We start from the raw sequence: 18,756 nt of genomic DNA, 5'->3' as shown, positions 1-18,756 counted from the left end.
GGCTTTCCGCCTCAGGAAAGTGAAAGTGCTAATGCCAATCAGCGCGCGGCAGGAACAGCGCGATTTAAATACCTGAGAGGGCGGGAGGGTCGAAAGAACTAGACCGCCAACCCTGCGCCTCCCTGCAAGATGGCAGCTCACCCCCGGATCAACCTGCGACAGCGCCTAATCGGCTGCGCGGGGTGATACACAGTGCAATGAAGGTAGCCGAGTGCAAAATGAGCAAGAGAAGAAGGTAAAAACAGATTCAAACAAATTTTTAAAACCAGAGTTGAGATGTGCTGCCTAACTTTCCTGGCTTTCCGCCTCAGGAAAGTGAAAGTGCTAAAGCCAATCAGTATAGATTAATAAAGTATATTCCTCTAAGACCAGTCACCCCCCCTCTGGCTGGCACGTGGTGGAGTGGGAGGAATTACCCTGCACCAAACCACATGTGCCCTCTGTACGCTAAAACATACCTAGTCGAGTTACCCGGTGGCCCCATGATTCTGGCCTGGACGAATAGCCTATCATGGCACAGGGTTAAAACTTTTAAGCTGTAAACTTTTCCTGGCATAGCGTGCCACACCATTCAGGCTCTTCGTCCTGTATCTACCACATGGTTTTCTTGGAAATCCCCTCCGAGGATAGCGAGGGGTGGAGGGCGGGAAAAACCAGATACCACAGGTTTAGAATTATTCTGTTGTGCTTCCCTGTGGCCTAATGATTCAAGACTCTGTCTTGGTCATTGGGTTAAAACATGATGCTGAATGTTTTGCAATTCGTGCCGCATGGTTCACTCTTCTGTCATGGAGAGGTGTGGCGCCGCGGCCAGGGCAACTGACGTTGGAATCTGGGGATCACGGTTCGATCCCCAGCGCCGGTGGCAGATTAGCCCAGCACCATGTGACTCTGGACAATAGCTTGCTTAATCTTCCCGACGGCCCCCAGCGCCTAGAGACCCTTACGGGTGATTGTGCGCTTTACAAATGTGGATTATTATTATTATTATTATTATTTATTATCTGTCATAGCATCCATATATATAACTCCACCCATAACCTTGCACCTACAGCAAGACGGGGCCCTTGCGGGGGTTGCAAGCTGCAGGACTTAAAACGTATCCTAATACCTCACTGTAGGGCAACCCCTTGGTCCAACCTTACACAAAGCCCAACCCACATGAACAATTTCATATGCGTGCCAAACGGGAGTACTGTTTACCTGAGCTAGGTCTGCTGACAATGGGTGCATCTATTTCATTTGAGCTTGCCAGCCTACCAATGCAAAACATTACCCATGCCCCCATATGCACTGTCCTCACCAAGGCTGAAATATGCCAGGGTGGAGTGTGAATAAACCTTGAGGAAGGCTAGAAAAACGTCTGCCCTTTTGTTAGCCCAGAAAACTAGATATCCTGGTCTTTGTGAGGCATTACAAGTACAGAACTGTTATGCACAGTAAGGCGAATACCAACTGTGCTACAATCTGCCTAGAGTTTATAAAGGTATCAGGATTAGAACCCCACGGCAGCACGAATGTTGCTGCTGGCCAAATTTTGTAGCTTTGCCTATGGGTCAAAAATGTAATCCACCCTGGGTATATTCTTGCTCAGCAGGTGGAGGGTATTCAAGAACTGGTGGATATAAACAACTCTACTAGTTAAACTTAGTAACGGTTAAAACTCCCCTCAATGCCGTTCTAGAGAGGATACATACACATGGCATGCTAGTATCTTATGCTTGAATTATTTGCAAGTTGTAAATATGTAACCAACCACGGGTATATGTGTTAAAATATTGTGTTGACTATCATTCATAAGTGCATTAGAGATTTTGAGCTTGTCGCTTAGATGTAACCCGTGTACTCTGAAGTCTATGTAACATAACTAGTCCTTTTTGAAAAGCGCACTGACACCTTCGGGTAAAGTACTTTGCGCCCTATAAAATCGCATTAAATAACCAAGGTGTAAATGTCGCCCCCTTGACAAACCCTGCAATAAGTGGTGACCAGTCAGTGGTTGCGCCACGCCCACGCAGGCGAAAAGGGCCAGAAAAGAAGCCATGGCCACCACAGGAGCCGCACTCGCATCTAACTGCATGACTGACAGGACGAAGGCGGCATCTCAGCCCCTACATGCAGCCCGCTTTAAAACATGTTACTCTGGGGGGGGGGGGGTGTTCAATGTGCATCCAAAGTCCTCAAACAGACCCCGGCGCAGAGACTGGAGAGGAATGAGAGCAGCGCAGACAGCAGCGGAGACTGGAGAGGAATGAGAGCGGCGCAGACAGCAGCGGAGGAGGGTCCGCAGAGCCCGCGCCTGACATGGAGTCAGTGCAGGGAGCGGCAGGGGGGAGAGGCAGCGCCCGTGAGGGGGGGGGGGGGGGCTTCTGGGATGCCGAGCAGTCAGTGGGGGCCGCAGAGACCAGGGGGGGAGGGGGGCGCTGACACGAGCTCAGCGTGTCAGGCGGTGATCCTCGGCAGACAGGAGTGTCTCCCCCCCCCACTGCAGGCCGGGGGGGGGGGGGGGGGCAGGCTCGGTGCGGCCGCCCTGGAGTTTGAATCTCAATCTCGGCGCCGCAGCCTCCCGTGACCCTGGGCGGTCGATGTGTCTCTCAGGGAGGGAGGGGGGGCAGAAGACCCTTCAGTGCGGGGGGAGGGGAGGGGGCCCGGCCATGGGAAGGAAGCACTGAGCGCGTGACCCGCGCGCTGACCCTCACAGCTGCCTGCCTGGACATCGCGTCACGACCCAGGGACCTATAAAACAGCGGAACAACCCGCACGTCACGAGAACGCGGAAGAGAAGAACCGGAGCACCGAAGGCCAGCGGTGAACCGCTGACCCCAGAGACGAGGGGTGCACGAGGCCGACGTCACCAACTGACCCCAGAGAGGAGAGGCGCACGAGGCCGACGTCACCAGCTGAACCCAGAGAGGAGAGGTGCACGAGGCCGACGTCACCAACCGACCCCAGGCACGCGACTGACGCCGTACGTGGGAGACCGGGGGTGGGGTGGCAGACTCCATCAACCTTTGGGGGGGGGGGCGTTCATGGCGGCCGAGCCAGACTCTTCCAATCCAGCCCTCCACCCAAGGTTGAGAGAGTCCTGGGTCAGTGACACCCCCCCCCCCCCCCCCCCCCCCCGCAGAGACCGCCGTATGTTTAAAATGGACACTAATCTTGCAGTGAGCTCAGAGCTCAATGTCCAGTCAGAGCTGCGCAGTCGCCCCTCTGGCCGGGCCTGTCTGAAGCTGAAGGGTCCCCGGTGCTCCCTGAACCCCTCCTCTGTCGGGGGGCTCCCAGTGACTCTCTGTGACCTCCTCCAGGGATCCAGCTTGGCTCTGTCCCTCCCTTCCTCTGTCGGTTTTAAGGTCTCACAAAACTGACCAAATATGTGCGCCTTTTACACGTCCGAGACTGTAACTCCGCCCGGATCCCTCTACTTTCCCCTTTTGTATTCCTTCTCCCTTTTGATCCTCGTGGGAGTTCACCTTTTTTTCCCCCTAAAAGTGAAAATTTAGTGGGACGGTTGGAGCTTTTTAAAATGTGGTTTTATTGCTAAAAGACACAACAATATTGTTCACTGTGATATCAATTTGTCTTTTCTGTTCATATTGCAACCTTTTTTTATACAGTGTCTGAGTATCTCATATAAAAATAAATGTATTGGCATTTGAAACCATGCCACGTTAGGCAGTGCAATATGAACAACCATACAACCATTTGTGACTGAGTTTTACCCCAACAGTGTTTAAACAAAACCAGTATCTTACTTATCAGCATTTGCAGTGACCAATTAAGCATAACCTGCGGCAGCACATCATTTGATTATATTAGTAGTGACCCTAATCAAACTGTGTGTCATTGGAAGCCAGGCTTAGCAGGGATTGACGTGGAGGTTCCCATATATGCATGGGTCTTGACGCAGCCGGTAGCTCCTCTACATATAATACAAGATTTTCATTACAATAAACCATATCCTTCACCCAACGCTTAGTCATAGGAGCCAACGCACTTTCCTAGTGCAACGCGACTTGGTGCTTGACCAATAACAGCACAGCGCACATACATTTTCCAATCGCACCCTTTAAGTGAGGTACATGGCATAGCAAACATACTGACGGAACACACTGCAATACAATCCCAGTCATTTCCTGTAGGTATTGCAATACCCCTTCCCAGAACAACAGCACTCTTCTGCACCCACACGCCAAATGTAAGAAGTCAGCTTCCGGCTGTCCACATCTTTTACAGTTACTAGTTTCTCTAAGGCCTCATCGCTGTAGTTTAACAGGCGTGTGGTAGACTTGGTGAATGTATTTGCAGTGTATGATGCACAAGTTACCCTTAGGTGTGAGGGCACCGGTCAGCTTGTAAATATGGTTTATATATTTGAAATGGGTGTGCTGCCAGTCCCCCCCCCACTTGCACCAGCGCCACAGGGCTGTTGTACAAAAGTACTATCCAACCCAGGAACAGTGGCAGGAATCCCATGCGGCGCCGTACATGGAACATGTCACTCCACTCAATGGAGTCAAATGTTTTTGCCGCGTCAGGAGGACCTCGGCGGCTGGCAGTTCAGGGTTCATTACATGGAACTTGGCAAAGATAGTTCTCAAATTATTAGACGTGGAGCGCTCCGGGATAAATCCCGATTGGTCCGGGCATGAGGGGCTGAAGCTTGGTAGCTAATATTTTCTCCAGTATCTTAGCGTCCAAGTTTATCAGAGACAACGGCCTATATGATTCGCACCTGTCCGGGGCCTTTTCTTTTTTTTAACAGCGTAATTATCAGGACCTCGCGGAGGGACGGTGGAAGTACACCAGTTTCATGTGCCTCTGCATACATTTCAAGCAGATAAGGCGCAAGCAGATCGATGTGTTCTTGATAGAATCCAGTTGTAAGCCCGTCTGGCCCCGGCGCCTTTTGGTTGGGCAACGTGCATACCACCGCCTTTATATCCGCTTCATCTATGGGTTGGCAAAGATTGACGGTGGCCACCCGACAGCCACGCACAGGCAATGCCGGATAGATAGGCGTCCGCGTCCGTCGCACTCCCCCGTGCTGTGTGTAAATCAGAGTAAAATCTGCGGAATTGTTCCACTATCGCCTCGGGCCGTAATGCTCCGTGCCCTGCTTGTCTGTGAGCTTAGTTATGTGGTGATAGTCCTCACAAATTCTTATTATAGTGACCAAATTTCTGCCTGGGCGCCCTCCCTCCCCATAGGCTCGCGCCCCATGTCTGCGTGCAATGTAGCGGATCTCCGATTCTGCCAGTGAGTCGTATTTCCTTTTTTGTTCATGTATACGGGCTAGGATTTCAGGACAGGGATTGTCTGTGTATTACCGTTCTCAACCTGTTAGTTAGTGCTCGGACTGTGTTAGTTGGCCTCGAACATCTTTAAGAATATCCGCTGTGGTGCTGATTCAAACCCCTCTAATACTCACTTTGAAAGCTTCCCACAGTGTGGATGCACTGTCCACCGTACCCGTGTCTACAGCAAAATATTGTTTGATGCCTTCCCTGACAGTATTATTATACAGCTTATCCAAAAGAGCATGCGCACGGAAGCGCCATATGTATGGGCAATGTACATTAGTTGCATGTTTAAAGGCGAGCAGCACCGGATTATGATCCGACAATGTGCGTGGGTGGATCGTGACATCCGTAACCCAGTCATTGGCCCTCTCACTGAGTAGCCAGTAGTCCAATCAGGACCAGCTATTGTGTGCAGGTGTAGAATGCATACCCTCCTTAGCTGTACTGTTAAATAGGATTTTAGGACCCTAGTGTAATTTTCCTGATTATGCCCTTATAAAGGTATAAATCACCTTGCCCTAATATAGCCATAGAAATCATAACCATATTTAAACATAGCCCATACAATCCAAATACAGACATGGATACTTCCACTAGTTCCTAAAAGCCACAACGATTTCTTGGAAAGACTCGCCTTCAGCAGTCAGGAACTTCCCCTTGCTTGAATATTGATCTATCTAAGAACTCATGGAGTTTTCAAAGAACTGCCATTCTTTGATGACGCTATTATGTCCAACCTTACGTCAAACTCTGCACTTTCAAGGTATAAATATACCCACACTTGCCGAGGCAAACACACGGTGGTGCGGAGCAGTTCGACTATCTACTTGCCCGACACAGCTTGCTACAGCAAGTGCCGAAGGAAGCCGACCCTCCAGCTGACGCACTGAGAGAGACGCTGTCTTTTCTCTTGCAGAGAAATCCAGCTACAGTGTTTCCAAGCTCCCCTTGCGGGGTGTTGGGAAATCGAGTCCCGAGACAGAGAGATACCTGACCTCCGTCCTTCTAAAACCAAGGTACGGAGCTGATTAGACCCTAAGAGAAATCTTGGATAGATTCTTGGCAAAAGATACTAAAACCCATGCTACACAATACTTACTTCTTCCCTAGTACTAGACTTAGGTTGGGTACATCGGGGTAGGCGTCCTCAGTGGACATACTCCGATGCATCTTCTGCAGGAGGGCGATCTGTACGCTGTGGTGGTCTAAGTAGACGAACAAATGTTAGATTTTTTGGGGAGTATTAAGCCCTCTGACATGCCATGTCACAATTATATTTCTCACCCATAGTCATCATGAGGCGTTAAGTGTAATTGTGTCGGTGTCCTGCTGCCAAGGTCAAAGAATGCGATCAATGTGAGTTCAAGCGTCTCTGGTAATTCAATCACATTAATAAACCCAGCTTTTGAACCTTGCCATTCGCCTCCCCCACCCACTTCAGCAGCCCCAAATTGCTAAAGCCATCCCACAAACAAACTCTAGAACCCCCCTTCCTACTCTTCAAACAAACCCCATTAGAAACAAGAAGATAATGTGGTGCACCCATGGAGGCGTGAGACACCCGCCGGAAACCCCTGTGACATAGTCACATGGGGGGTCGCTTAATCATCTAAGTTCAACCTCGCAGCCCTCTGACCTCTGTGAAGAAACCACTTATCAAAAATGCAGACCACAGCACCAAGAAAAGCTCTACATCATGCGCATGTACATTTATTTATTTATTGGGCTTATAAAGCGCGACAGCTACCCGAAAGGGTTTCCCGGGCTGAGAAATAGCAACAAGCAGTAGGTACGGAAAGAAACGCAGTTATTGATTAAAAAGCCAGGTTACATTTCAGGAACCATACGTCATGACGTGTGTTCGTGACGTTTACTTATCTGTGTCCATGCAGCTCGTCATCGGCTGAAGACAAGCTGCAATGTCCCAGTACTGTCCAAGGGTCGAGGGGGGTTTGTCAATCATTCAACATCTGAAGTGTGTCCTTGCTCCTACTACGTGCCCCTCGTTGATTTTCTACGCTGTACTGGAGCGCCCTTCAGCTGCAAAAATATAAGGATGTCCTTAGGGTCATTTTAGATCTTGTTTTTTTTCCCCATCAGTGATCCGAAGCCGTGCTGGGTAGAGCATCGCGTATTGAATATTCTGGTCCCTCTGTGATTTCTTGACTGCTAAAAACATTTTCTGCGCCTCTTGGACTTTTTGCATGAAATCCGGGTATATGGAAATGTTCATCCATCATGTGTTAAGGTTTCCAGCTCCCTGGCTTTTCGAAGCGCTGCATCCCGATCTCTATAGTTCAAAAGTTTTGCAATGATCGGACGCGGTCTGGCCCCCGGCAGAGACGGCGGGGCAAGTGATCTGTGTGCTCTTTCAATGATGAAGACATCCGAGAACGTGTCTTTGCCAAAAAGGGTCACTAGTAAATTTTCAAAGTAGCGCTCCATGTTTCCAGTGTTTGTTGTTTCCGCTTCACCCATGACGCGTAAGTTGTTATGGCGGGATCTCACCTCTAAATCTTCTGATTTCGCCATGATAGCAGCCAGTGCTTACTCGGCCTTTTCTTGTTTTGTTTCCATTTGGCGTTGTGCGTCTTCTGAATCCGATATCCGTCTTTCCGCCATATCTATCCTCTCCGCGAGCCGTTTCGACATACGATCCACTCTATAGGTCAAGGTATCGATCGTCCCATCTATATTAGTCAGCGTGGCTTGGATCTTCCTGAACATTGACTAAAAAGCCACTGACACAGCAGGGTACGCGTCCCCCATAGGCGCTTGAGTGGAGGATTGTTCTGCTGTGCCTGAATCTGTTGTTTTTTTGGCTTGATCAAAATGTATTTTTGGCTGAGATTTATCCGGTTTCCCCATTGTGGGCCTGTCAGAGGCCGTGCCGGTGTGTCGCGTCTCGTGGGACCAAGGTACTATCACCGTGTGAGTGGCGTGGGTAGTACCAGACGCAACGAACTCCGCACCACCGCTCCTGCAACTTCTCCTCTGCAGCTGTGAAGAACAATAGGCCCCCAGTCAGCCCGTGTGTAGTGGGCCAGGCTCTGTGGTGCTCGGCCGCCCTAGATCAAACTTGGCGCTATCCATGTTCAATGAGTGGAGGCACACCAAGAATTCAGAGCAGTGGTATGCCTGCGTCAGGAGGTGCATGATGGTCCCCAGACAACACACTCAGACAATTCCACCCTCCCGAGCAGTGATTGTGGACCTCCGTAATGTACAGCTTCAGATGCAGGTGGGGAGCCAGGTGGGAATTTCTCTGTAGCTCGATGTAGAGTCAAGTGGGGATTCCTCTGTAGCCCGGTGCAGAACCTCCCTCTGCGCGCATCTCAGTTGTTATCGCTGCTAGAGCACGGTCTTTGAGAGTGCTTAAATCTCGCAGCCCATTCCCGGGCACGGCTGTCTCCTCCCCTGTGTGGAACCTCAGTCAGGGGGGAGTCACTGATTAAAAACTGACTGCACTCACCCTTCAGCGCTCAAAGGATTCTCAGGCGTGTGCGAGCTCCCAATGCGGCATGGGACGTCGGCGCATCTGTTACTTGGGGCGGTCTGACCACCGCAGCAGGGCTATCGCGTGTTCTCCCGAGTCCCTGCCCGCACACACGCCGCGCAGCTGCAACTTTCCCATATGTCACTGATGCGTGTACGTACGACCCACTCCAGCGCAGCAGCAGCAGCAGCTGGTTTGTTCAGATCTGCAGCACGTGCTCCCGCTAATGCCATCTTCTCTGCCCTGAGGACTCGTTGCAGCTGCCTAGATATTTAGGATAGTGATATCCCGTCTGTCAAGTATCACCCTGAGTAGGACATATCGGCTGTTCACGTCGGCTTTCATGTACTGCAGATAAACGGCGTCCCAAAAGCCACCCATATCAATACACCCCTGGCATTAGTAAAATAGGATGAGTGAAATATCTGGCCTCTTCATTTTTTTTTTTGTCAACCTATTGGCTCCCACGTCATCCAGGTGGGTTTCTTGCAAGCAGGACACTCAGACGTGGTGTCGCTTAAGAAACGTGAGTACTCTGTTACCTTTTGTACCCAATCCACTTACATCTTAACTAAGGAACTTAACCTCCATTGTCATAGCGATATCTATCTTGGTGTTGTTCCAGTCACCAGCTGTGCACTCCATCCACATTCCACATGTGCTGCATATAACAACTACTAAAAAACAAACCAAACTGTGCCATGCTCCCTCCACCCCCCAAGGACCAGTAACGTGCAACAGCGCTATCGTCAATGCCCTCCCCATGCTTGTTCCAGGATGTGCGCTGCTTCCCTCGCAGCCCAACAGGGGCCACTGAACTTCCCAAATTAACCAGCCTCACGACCTAGCCCGCCCATCACTATACCTACAAAATGCCCATCAAGGGAAGTGTAGTCCAGCGGGGGTCCCCAATAAGGTTGCAGTACTCTCAGTGTTACATTTGGATTGTCGTTTCCCCTCTTGCACCTCCGTCCCCCCCAACCAGGCTGTTCACACTCATTCTGCCCCTCCCCCCACCACCCCAGTAGTAAATGGGTGGCCCACATGCACTTCATTCTTTAATTATTATAAATGTCAGAGCAGCCAACAGCGCCCGTGTGAATGTCCCCTTTTTCATGTAGCTTCTGTCGCCGGAGCTGCTTCCAGGATGGTTTCAAGGACTATGTACGTCGCCGGGTTCATTGTTTCCGGGGTATCCTCTGTGTCATGCCCAGATTCAGTGTTTGGTGAGGAGGAGGCACCCAGCTTGATGGTTTTCAGATTCATGGTGCCGTCCTCGCCCACCCAATTCTCTGTTCATCTGGTTGATCCCCGTCCGCGGACTGTCCCGGGTGCCTTTTATTTCGAATTCTTCCATCAGACCAAGTGCCCCACCCCGTCCTTTGTTACACTGTTCTTCGGGGGGGGGAGGCGCGGCGCGCATCTCAAAGAAATAGGCCCTGCCTTGTGCAATTACCTTCAGTTTGGCTGGATATAGCAGCATGTACTGCAGTTGCATATCACAGAGCTTCCGTTTTACTGCCAGAAAGGTTTTCCGCTGCTTCTGGACCTACTTGGTATACTCCGGTAATGTGACTATTTTACTGTTTTCATAGCAGAGATTCTAAGTCTCTCTTGCAGCCCAGAGGATACAGTCTCTATCTGATTAGATCAATATTTTGGTGATTATTGCCTGGGGGGGATCCTAGGGGGGGGGGTGAAGGCACCAAGGCTCTGTGTTCCCTGTCCACTGCAAAGAGTTCGGATAAGCCCCACGGACGCAACTGGGTGTGTATCCATCGCTCCAGGAATTGATTTTTCCTGTCCTCCTCAATTTGTTCAGGGAACCCTAGGACTCTTATGTTCCTGTGCCTTGCGCGCCTCTCCGCAACTTTGGCCTGGCACTCAAGGGCCCTTGTGACTGGACGTCTGGGCCACGTGCTGCTTGAATGCTGCCACCTCTCCTTTTAAGTCCACTATATCTCCTCCGCCGTGGATACTTTACCTGCTACTTTAGGTAAATCGGCTCTCAATATGTTCACATCAATAGACACAGTCTCAATTTGACTTTCCAGGAGCTTCCTGGATAGCCGCCATGATGGTTTGCAAGTTGCGCCATCTTCCCCCTCATTACCAGTGCTGGTTTGTCTTGTTATTCTTTGCGGGGGTGTCAAGGGGTAGTATACTGTGTGATTGTGTTGGCCCTAGCAAAGCAGCCCATATTGTCCTTGTCCATCGTGTGCACACCAGGTGCCCCCGTGCGCTAGAACCGGGTTGCGTCAACCACCTCAGTTCATCAGCCACCAAAGGCTTCTGCGTCTTCGTCAATCTGGGCACTGTAGTCACTATATTATCCTCTCTGGAGTGTGGTGGGGGAGGAGAAAGAAACAAGAAGAGGAGGCAGCTCTGTCTGACAACCCCCTACCCACCGACTGACCTAAATGGCCTGCAGCAGTAGGACCAGGCCATGTGTAGCTCAGCAGCAAACCCTTTGTGTCAAATGTGTTGTAAATTGCCTGTGATATTGTGCAGCATCCCATGTGCCGCATAGCACCCTCAAAGAGAAGTTCGGTCTCTAGCACCCCAGGAGATTTCCTCTTTGGCCTTGCTAGGCAGCAATCAAGGCCCCACCTCTCCGCCCACAGTCCAGGGGGCCACAGGGGTCCAACCACAACTGTTCCTTGACTCCAGCAGGGGCAAGAATATGCAACTGCACAATCTGCAGCCCCTGCTGTTTAGGGAAATCGTCCTCGAGTTACACTGAGAGCGACGTTTGGGACGAGACCATCTGACTTCCAAGCTCAAGATTTGGGGACAAAATAGCATCCCTCAGATGCATGGACTGCCTTATTGACATCGCTCAAGATACTGAATCCCTTTGTGGGTTGGATAGATCACCACAAAAGAAAGGTCTTTACCAAAAAGGACATAGCTTTGAGAAAGTCGCGGGACGATTTTCCTTTGTAAGCAATGAAATAAGTGTTGGCTGTCTGAAGCAAGACCAAAAGAATAAAAAAAAAAAATTTGAAATAACTTGTGTATAATTTGTGCTTACATCGTGCACTTAACAAATTGTTGATACACCTATGATGGTGTGCTGAGGATTTCTTTGACTATTCAGTTTTTGTATTTCACCTACAACTTGAACACCGAAAGACGTAATCTAAGATTTGCAGAATAGAGCCTGGAGATCCTCTCCATCCTTAGAACTTCTAAAATGCTTAAGATCAACGAGGAACACATACAACAGAAGAATAAGGCAAGTGAAAGCTAATTTTTTAGAGCACAGCTTGACCAAGCCAGAGATAGTCAAGCAACAGTCACACCAGAACCAGCACCCTCCCAAACTGTGAAGAACTGGCTGCCTTTTTCATGGAAAAAACCACAAAGATAGAGAATGAGCTACAACTAGTGAATGAACTACTACCGGCTTCATCACTCAGTTTTTCACTCACCACCTAGTATACTGAAGGTAGTGATCCATCCAGGTACCCTTCCAAAAACAAGGCCCCTTGCCACACCTTCTCCTCAATCAACGAAAGGGACATTTACAAAATCCTTTCATCATATAACCCATCTAGTCACTTCACTGACCCTCTACCTCCATCTATGTTCAAAAGAGATCACAGCCTTCATTCTCCCCTATGGTCTAAGATCGTAAATGCCTCGCTACATCAAGGCATTATACCTGATTGCCTAAAAGCAGGACACCCCCACTTTAAAAAAACAACGCAGACTGCTCTGATCCTAATAACTTTCAGCCAATCTCCAACATCCCTACTCTTGCAAAGCTCTTAGAAAAATGTGTCTAGATTCAACTCTGCAACCACATAGACAACTTTTAACTCCTTGACAAACACCATTCAGTTTTCCGTAAAGGTCACAGCACTGAATCTGCACTTACTCATTTTGTGGAAGACCTATTAACACTGGATCTAAATGAAACATCCCTCATGATACTGCTCGACTTTATAGCCGCCTTTGACACAGTTAATCACGATAGACTATTGGAACAAAGGATGGGCTTATTAGGGGTCGTATTGTATTGGTTTTCCCCATTCCTCTAAAACAGATCTCAGGTAGTCAGAATGAATTTATCTCTGTCTAAGCCCCATGCGATCACTCTTGGCTTTCCCCAGGGATCTGCTCTCTCACCCATTCTCTTCAATCTTTTCCTGGAACTACTGGCAAACTACTTAAAATCTGCTACCATCACCTATAATATCTACACTGATGACACTCAGCTGAATCTCAAAATCATCTTCCCAGAGGACATTACATTCCTCAATTCCACCTTGCAAAATACACATCTCTGGCTCACAGAAAACCAACTCACTATTGCCAAAACGGAATTCTTTCTCATCTCACCGCCGAATAAAATTCCCCTAGATCGATCTTTGGTTGAAACCTCTTGCAGCCCTCACTTGCTCTCCTCACATCATACGGTCTAAGCTCTTGTTTTGCCCAGACTGGATTATGGTAGTGCCACTCTATGTGGCTTACCTCGATACAAATTGGACTCTCCAAGAGTCTCCCTCAACACGGCAGCCAGACTTGTCTCCGGAACACAAAGAAATACACACATCTCCCCAGCCCTAAAATCCCTGAACTGGCGACTGTACGAAGCAAGATCTCAACAAATAATTGCATGCATGACTCCTAAAGTGTCACACATCAATACCTCCCGGTATCAGGCCCAAAAGCTAAACCATGAGGGGACTGCAGACTATTGTGAATGGCGCACACCCTTCTTCTGAAACCCAAATGAAACCATAAAAAGAAAATGGGCGCCAGCGTGTTTTCCTTTTTCGCACCTAAGATATGGAATTCTCTACCGCCGGACGTTTGTCTAATCTCTTCTACCACCTCCTTCAAAAAAGAAGCATAATCTTTTCTGCTGACTAGGTTTTTACCCTAAGACAATATATTCATGCTTACTAAAATGTAACCATACTAACTACTCTTTATGATGCTTGACCATCTTATTGCTAACTATTATTGAGATCGGGCTTTTTACTCTATTTATCTTCATTGTTGTGTTTGTCATTCACTCATGTCTGTTTTACCAGTCCAACAGATACCCTACCTCTCGTCATGTAAAGCTTTCTGATACTCACTACGGCAGAGGTCTTCAAACTTTTGGATGCCGAGCCCCCCCTATCAACATTTTGAGGATTAAGGACCCCCTCCTGACAAAAAATTTTAAACCTGTAGGCAGGGCTACTAGAATTATGAGGCAGTGAGGACCAAATTATGCGACAGGCTTGACTAAATTGTGTGGGAAGAAAATGTAAGTGATGTTATGCCACGTATTTTGGGATAGCATTGCTTCATTATGTTTAAATTCTTTACACACAGTAACACTGAGGAGAGATTTCACCCCATCAGTACCAGTTTATAACCAAAATACAGCAATTAACATCGTAAAGATTTCAAGTCAACCTTTGAGAAGGGCTTTCCACTCTGCAGGAATACGTGCTGCCACATTAGAAGCTCACCTGGCCCTGGCCAGGAGAAGCAGGGGTCCCTTAAAAACCCGGCGGTTTTGTGCAGAGTTAAGCAGTTTACCCATGTAGCTTTCCTCTCGACCCCTCCCTTCCATCCCTCTCTCCTCTCCTAACCCTGGATCCTCTCTCACTATGCAGGCCATTTTCTTTCACCCCTTTTTACAACTTCTGAACTCTCCCCATTCAACCTCTCACTTCACCTTTAATCACCTCTTGCCATTCTGTCTTTTCACTGTCCTCATCTCTAACAGTCTCTCGCATTTATTTCATGGCCTCTCTGTTCCTATCACCTCCCGTGCCCCTCAGCACTTCTCATTCACCTCGTCTCTCCATTAAAATATTTGTTTATTTGTATCTTAGACCTCTCCAGTCCCCCCATTCAACTTTCACATCTCCCCTTTGTTTTAACAGAAGCCCTCACCTTTGGCTCACACTCAATTCTTGCGTGTCCACACTTCTATTTGGCAATTCACATTTCTCCTCATCCCTGACCTCTTCAATCGAATTCTCTCACTCCCTTGCTGTCCTCTCTCATCTCTCCTCACCAAGCATACGGGTCGGACCCGTATGCTCCTCTCGGCCTGTGCCACTCTGCTTATTGTTCCATATTCAAGAAGGCATGAGTTGTCTGTCTCTCTGTTTTGGTGCAGGCTGCGCAGTTATGGAACTTGCACCCTCCTTTGCTTTGCTCCACCAAGAATCTATTGTCCTTTAGCAAGATATAAAAACCTTTCTCTATGCTCTGTGGGTTACCCCATTTGGCTGGTTCTCCTTCTGTGTGTTTCTCATTTGCCTACAGGCAGCAGATGGTTATTAGCTCCAGGACATCTTTTGGTAACAGTAGCGCACTACAAATGTAAATAATAATAATAGCCAGAAGCAAAGAAGTCACTAGACCAGAAATTTGGAGGGGACTAACACTCCCAGCCAGGGCTGGTCCTAACACTGGTCTCACACGGTGCAACAGTCTTTTTTGGTGCCCCACCCCAGTTTCCTCCTTCTCCATGAATTGCTTCACTGCCACTAAAGAACAATGCACCTCATCTCTCTATAGCACCTTTCTGACAAACATTTCATTTTTTTATAGCTCTACTCATAGTTTACTCGCACTCAGTTCTGTAATCTGCATGGTACACGTTCTTTGTAGCAGGCACATTAACCCTCTGCACACTGTGTGGGTGAAAGGGGAGTGAAGTGTCACATGAGTGCAGGATGAGTAGTGTGCCTGTGTGACTGCAGAGTGAGGTATAGGGTGAACAGCGCAAGTGCATTGTGAGTGCAGAGTAATCGCTGTGTGTCCAGGGTGACCAGGTGAATGGTGTGAGTGCATGGTGATCAGTGTTAGTGCATTGTGATCGCTTTGAGTGCAGGGTGAGAGTGATAATGTGTGAGTGCATGGTGATCAGTGTGAGTGCATGGTGATCAGTGTGAGTGCATGGTGATCAGTGTGAGTGCATGGTGATTACTGTGAGTGCAGGGTGAGCGGGTGAATGGTGTGAGTGCATGGTGATCGCTGTGAGTGCATGGTGATCGCTGTGAGTGCATGGTGATTGGTGTGAGTGCATTGTGATTACTGTGAGTGCAGGGTGAGTGGTGTGAGTACATGGTGATCAGTGTGAGTGCATTGTGACTACTGTGAGTGCAGGGTGAGTGGTGTGAGTGCATGGTGATCAGTGTGAGTGCATTGTAATCGCTGTGAATGCAGGGTGAGCAGGTGATCGGTGTGAGTGCATGGTGATCAGTGTGAGTGCATGGTGATCAGTGTGAGTGCATGGTGATCAGTGTGAGTGCATGGTGATCAGTGTGAGTGCATGGTGATCAGTGTGAATGCATGGTGATCAGTGTGAGTGCATGGTGATCAGTGTGAGTGCAGGGTGATTACTGTGAGTGCAGGGTGATTGGTGTGAGTGCATGGTGATCAGTGTGAGTGCAGGGTGAGCGTGAAAGTGAAGGGAGAGTGTGAGAAGTTGGCCTGGTAGGGGATGTTTCCAATTCTGGAACCACCTACTACCTGACCAAACAATCCCTTATGGTGTCTGGTTGTAAGTCAACCTTATTAGACAAGCTATCCTAGGGGTAGCATGGACTAAGCAGCCTAAAGGCTTAACTTAAGAGGTCGTGTTAAGCGAGCTGTTTTACCATATACAATCCTGTAATACCAAATGAAAGGACACCACACAAGTATATATTATAAAAATATATGTGTTTATTACTAAAAACAATCCCCAGTATTCTTTATGAATAAAGGGGCACAAGCGTTAAATCAAAAAGCACTGTTTAAACATACAAGTTGCACAATTATGGATGAGGGCGGGGGGCCACTCAAACCATATACTAAACAAGTGGTATAAGAGAGGCCACTCGAACAGTGGTTAGGCCTAGGGCCTAGGGAATCGCTGGGAGCAGTCAGGACAAGCAATGCTGAAGTCGGGAATGGCCCTCGGGATTCGGGAGATGTGCGGAAAGCGCACGCATGCACCAATGTTAACCAATGGTGCGTAAAAGTCAAATAGTTAAAGTTTAAGGACACTTCCGCTGAACCTAGAGGAACAAAACTTAACACACAGACCCTAGAGGTGTGCACCAGTGTGGGAACACCGGCGGAGCAAAGTTACCTCACCCACAGGAAGTGGGTGCACAGGGTCGAAGTGGCGTCGGGTTTTGACACGCAGGCTCTTGGTGCTTGAAGCTGAAAGGGCTGCAGGCAGGGTGAAGACGAAGTGTCCGGTGGAGTCCAAGGGTGGACTCAAGTTGTAGAGTACCTGAAAGCAGAGGGGACAGAGTCTGGGTCACTCAGCAGTGACCAGGGTGGAACCAGGACGGAACCAGGCAATGTCGGGCGCAATCAGGTGGTCGTCGAGGAGCTTCTCTCCGCTGTCACGTGGGCTCTGGGGCATCTGCGACGTCCAGGAGCAGGTCACGATCTGTCCCACGCAGGCTCTCACCGTCGGTGCAGTCGGCTTAAGGTTTGGAGCAAACAAGCCTTGGTAAGAGCAATCCACGCAGGATCGGAAGATTGCTTCTCACTCGGACCAGGAAGGTCAGAGTCGGGGCTCCTTTTCAGGGGAGCTGGTGTGGATCTGGAGCAACCAGATTCACGAGTCTTCTTTGGTAGTTCGTCGGCACAGGGACCACAAGCCAGCTGGCAAGTGACCGGGCCAACGCGTTGAGCCAAATCGTGCCAAAGGGCCCCACGCAGCACTCGTCGAGTGTGGAGGGCTGAACTTCGGCTCAGGAGTAGCTCAGGGTGGGGGCTTCTCAAACCCCGGTGTACAGCTTCGAGGGTCACTCGTGGGCTGCACGGTCAGCGTCTCGTGGTCACTTCAAGATGGCGTGCCCCACGCTTCCGGTCGCCTCCACGGGTCTCAGCTTTGCAGGGACTGTGGATCGGGCTGTTAGAAGCTGGGCAGGCTTGATCTCGTCGATCTCAGTCGCTCGAGTTCCGGCGGGAACTGCAACTAAGTAGACGTCGAGGGCTGGATGGTGCCTGCTGCTGCAGGGTGGTCACTCCTTGACCACAAGGGAGATTCTTCGGGCTTCCACGTTGAGATGGAGGGCGAAGGGTCCAGAATATCGTTTCAAATGTTTCTTCCAGGAAATCTGATGTGCATTGGCACTGCTCCCACTCTTATTCGAATCTGGTGGGCGTGATTACCTGCTAGGTCCCCTCCTATGGGTGGGACCCAGGAAGTGGGTGGATACACCCCCTTCCTTTGATCCAGGCCGCCCTGGCACGAGGGCTGGAGTGCCCCAGAACCGGTTTGGCCGGATTATGCAAGGGGCAGCCTTGTGCGCCCCAGGCAGTGTCTGGTTTCTTTCAAACCTCCCTGCTACAATACACTATCTCCTGTCTGGAGGGCGGTGACACCCTCCTGTGACAGGAAACCCTTTGTCCAGGACCCCCTTGACTGGGTTTCGGTCAGCTCCAGGGGTCCAGACATTTGTCTGTGGCAGAGGCATCCATTTTGTGGCTCTTAAGGCCTTTGGAGAAATCAACCGCATTAAAGTGAAGTAACATGTCTTACCCCTCTAGAGGGGTGGAATGCCATCCCCGTCGCCAGAACTGGCGAGGGGATGGTATTCCAAAGCGTATGACACCTTACACGACATGTTTTGATAAAGCCAAACCAAAGTTGCTAAATAACCGCGAGGATTATAAGGCACTTAATAGTATATGGTATGGCATTATCCTGAAACAGCTTAGGGATTTGTTCCCGACGGCTGCAGACAGGCTCAGCTCATGCTAGAGCTCCATCTCACATAAAACCACGCACTCAGCCTCCAGGATTGATGAGGCCTTTCTATAGGAGTGGCTCACAGGTTTTCATGTGTCCAGATATAGGTTTAGACATAGGTATACTATATCTAAGCAAGGGGTGTGTACACCACCTTACCCCAGCTGAGTGATCAGCCAGTGGTGTCAATTTAAGAACCAGTCAGGGGTGGCAAAAGATATGCTGCAGCCCCTGGTAGG

This window comes from Lissotriton helveticus (genome assembly GCF_964261635.1).
Source record: "Lissotriton helveticus chromosome 1_1 unlocalized genomic scaffold, aLisHel1.1 SUPER_1_unloc_19, whole genome shotgun sequence".
Lineage (NCBI taxonomy): Eukaryota > Metazoa > Chordata > Amphibia > Caudata > Salamandridae > Lissotriton > Lissotriton helveticus.
Note: the sequence above shows the minus strand (reverse complement) of the source record.